General features: G+C 45.5%; 1 long non-coding RNA gene across 1 annotated transcript in view; it reads left to right on the top strand.

The window, feature by feature from the left end:
- The window catches only part of LOC109299951, a 105,652-nt gene that overhangs the window by 99,984 nt on the left and 1,535 nt on the right, over positions 1 to 4,133 (top strand). The gene's annotated exons all lie outside the window — the stretch shown is intronic.

The raw sequence follows: 4,133 nt of genomic DNA, 5'->3' as shown, positions 1-4,133 counted from the left end.
TTGACCCCAGTACTCTTTCCTGCCATGGCAGGGGGTCGGACTAGATGATCTTCTCAGGTCCCTTCTGACCCTAGAAACTATGAAACTATGAAACTATGTATCTGTATACTCTGAATAGCCAGAAGGAAAGGTAATATAGGAAATGTTAAAATGAAAGCTTTTCTTAATCCTTTACATTTTAAATACTTCATCAACTTTTTCTTTTTATTTCCCAATGGCTAACAAAAGGTTAAAAGGTTTTTTGGGTGGCAAGTGATTAGCTTGAGATGAAAGACCAAAGCTGCTTTTTTCACAGTTTAGCAATAAGGAAGGTCCTTATAGATACTTTCCTTTTTGGGGGGGATGGGACTGAAACATCCCTTATTACAACCATACCCCTAATTATATTTTCATGACAATAAGGCTACTTTCTCTATGAATAGCTGTCATGTCTTTTGCCAGAATGTCTGGCTACTCCATCACCAATTTGTTTGCCATTAAAGACACCAGTTGCTGCCACTGCTTAGTTGTAAGCAGATGTTATTCTTATTGTTTGGGTGTGTATGTTTGCAGGAGGTTCTCCAAGGGGGTTTAAATAAATTCTCCTTATGAAAACCTTGATTGGAATAGTTCATCTCAAGACTATGGTGGGTGGCTATAAAGACCAGGGTATAAGCAGTCAACCAGAAATCAAGAGTACCTCAATAATAGGGCTGAGTCCTAGAAGCCAGGAACTCAGAACCAGGGTCAAAAGCCAGGGGTTCTACAGCAGACTCAGGGGCAGACAGTAGAGAGGAATCGAAGCCAGGAAATACAAGACAGAAGCAAGAATACAGCAGCCAGGCAAGAATAGCCTCAACAGATATACTACTAACATTACTGCAGGGACAAGGCCATGCAACAAATGGGAGGGTTTTATAGCCTTCCCACCAGGGGCTTGCAGCTCCCATTGGTCCTCCCAGGTGACCTAATCCCATATCAGGGATATGATGGGAGCACCCAGGCTGAACTGGTGTTGTTGTATAGCTAATTGCCTAGTGGTATGGTAGCCTAGTCCTCTGCACATGGCTGCTATGGATTGGGATTTGAATCCCTAGCAGTAGACTTGGAGTTTACTGTGTGTGGGGTAAGCTACTAGCTATTACTGTATTACACCACTGGAAAAATACCAATACCATTTTTACAAGCCTAATTATGTCTATAAAAATCCTGTTCTCTGAAGTGGGTTGGAATATTCAGTTTGTCTGCACTATAATAAGCAGGGCTACAAACATTGTATCTGTCCATTCTCTTTTAACTTTTTCTTTCTCCTCTTTTTTTTCTGCTAGAAGTCAGGGCAGGGACTCAGACTTTAAAGACTAAGTGGTTTAGGGCATAGGTGACAGCCTACTTCATTAGGTGCTGAGAATTTCCTCCTTTCTGTTTTATTTCCTTGCTATTGTTGTTTTACACTGACTTAAATAATCATACTTCTCTCTCTTCTCCACAGGATTTTATCAAATCCATACTAATTTGTAATCTTAACACTATTTTTCCCTTGTAGTTTTAATTTTTTTCAATTTCCACTCCTCCATTTATTGCTCTAACTTAAACTACATTAAAAGACATCCACTTCTCTTGCCTGTGTTGTATAAACATAAAGCAAACTAATTCTTATAAAAATATTCTTTTGATACTGGTCTTCATTCCCTGTCTCACCACTTTTTAATTAATATGTTTTTGATTTGTGAAGTCTGCTGATAGATTTCTTCCCGAGTTGTACTGTTTGTTTTCTAGATCTAGTTCCTCCCTACTGTTCATTTTCTTGTGCAATGCTATTATTTTTACCTCTATCTTATAACTCCAGTCATGTTTTTGATAAACTTCTCCTTTTCATGAAGTTTAATGTTTAGTTGACATATGAATAGGTATTTTATTCCCTGAAGACCAAAGTCACCTTCTCTCAACTTGCTCTTCACAATGCCTTTCTTCTTTTGTTTCTCTTTGGTTTTCCTTTCTTCTTTTCCCATTTCAGTTCTCCTACATTCTTGTCTTTCCTCTACTCCTTCTTATGTACTATTCCAATGCTCTTACTCCCCACTCCAAAAAAACACCCCAGGTATATACAATCAAATCTGGCCAATTTGACCAGATAAGCACAGCATATGTTGTTTTCTTATTCTGTGGAAAACTGATTTGAGGTAAGCAAATGCAACTCACAAGGACGCCAACATTGAATTTGGCTCACTGTAATTGCTGAGGATGGTGCAATATAAGTGGCCTGTGTTATGGATTTTATATTAAAACCCATTGGCTATTTTTCCTGTTGTATTTTTACATATGTGTTATGTATAATAAAGAAGGATAGAGACAATGCAAACTTTATTTACTCTCTCCTAATACCAAAAGAATATCATATCCAACATAAGAGGTTTATTATAATGTATTTGTCACAGACCCAGCTGTTCAGTTGATCCTAGAGCACTGAGCTGCAATAGGGAGCTCCATGCCAGGAGATTGTCTCCAACTCATTTACAGGGGCTTGTCCCCAGCCTCCTGCTGGTCTCCAGCCCCCTGGTCATTCTCCTTCTCGTCTCCAGCCTTGGGAGGCTGGAGACAGCCAGGGAAGGAACAAGAGGCTGGAGACAGCCCCTGGAGATATTCCCCTGTTGTATCCGGTCTCCTGAGGATGGAGACAAACAGGGGAATGAGCAGGAGGCTGGAGACAAGCCCCTGGAGATAAGCTGGAGGCTTCCCCTACTCTCTCCAGCCTCCTACTTGTTCTCTGCTACTGCTGGTGAGTGGGGGCGGGGGTACGCTGAGAGAGCCAGCAGGGAGCTGGGGGACTGAAGGAGGGTGGGGGAATGAACGGGAGATGGGGGGAACGAACAGGGGGGCAATGAATGGGGTGCAGGGGAATGAACGGAGCTGGGGGAACCAATGGGGGTGTGGGGAATGAGCCTCCTGCTTGTTCTATTCTCTCCAGCCTTCTGCTTGTTCTCCGGCTTATCTCCAGCCTCCGTAAACTGGAGAAGAGCAGGGGAATGAGCAGGGGGCTGGAGACCAGTGTGGGGGGAGAGCTGTAGTCTCTGCAGGGGCATGGGACCCTGCAGGCAGGGTAGTCCATGCGCTGTTGGGGGGAGCTCTGCTGGGTGGGGGGCAGGGGACCATTGGTGAGGTATAGGGGGTGCATGAGGATGCATGTGCACCCCCTAAGCATGGTGGTACACCCCCTCAGAAAAGGCAATGCCGACACTATCAGCAGTGCCTGTGGGTGATTACTGCTTCCCACTGCCCTCCCCCCTCCCCCGCCGCCAGCAGCATCTGCTGGCTGTCAGCAATTGCTGCTGGCCACTGCTGTTGCTGCCAACGCTGTCTGTGGGTGGTCACTGCTTGCCACCCCGCCCCCCGCTGCTGACAGCGCCAGCGGCATCTGTGGGAGCTCCCTGCTTACCACTGCCACCACACTCCCACCGCCACCAACACTGCTGTGCCCTACCAACCTCTGGTGGCATGAGGCGTTCATGCAGGGGACCCACCCCTGCAGTCCCCCCACACCTACCCACACAGTGACTCACATCACCCCACAGGTTTTTATACTGCTGGGGAAAGCACAGGTGCTGGCCCCAGGCACTGGCTCCCCCTGGCTACAGATCTGGGAGGAGCCAGGAAGGGTTATTTTGCCCCAAGTGGCACAATTTGTTCCACAACAAAGTGCATGTCTGAGCACATGCACTGAAGCAAAAAGCTCCAGCTCAAATTTGCACTGCTTCTATTTGAGCTGCTGCAAGCATATGTGCTTGCTTGTGTGAATGTGCCCCTAGGGCTCAGCTGCTTCTGTAGGCATCTTGCCCCCATTTTGCTTTTAGACCCATGCCATGACTTATACTTATTTGAACTAGCTACATGAATGTTGGTAAAAAGCAGAGGCACTGAAGAAATAGACTCAATTTCAGGGCAGCAGAATTCCCGAGCTGCATCCTTGGGCAAAAGTGAGATCTAGGGCCTATTATGCAGAGGGGGTATACTACTAGAAAGGTCACAAAAGGCAGAGTACACTCCACACTACTGTGGCATTTATTTTGAAGTGGCACTATTCCAAATGCACAAAATTAAGATTCACCTTAAATGAGGTGCATGGACTGCAGATTGGCTGAGGGGTCGCACTCAGAGGG

The sequence above is a fragment of the Gavialis gangeticus genome, unplaced genomic scaffold (assembly GCF_001723915.1).
Source record: "Gavialis gangeticus isolate Ggan-Ray unplaced genomic scaffold, GavGan_comp1, whole genome shotgun sequence".
In the NCBI taxonomy this organism is placed as follows: domain Eukaryota; kingdom Metazoa; phylum Chordata; order Crocodylia; family Gavialidae; genus Gavialis; species Gavialis gangeticus.
Note: the sequence above shows the minus strand (reverse complement) of the source record. Positions and strands in the feature narration are given on the sequence as shown.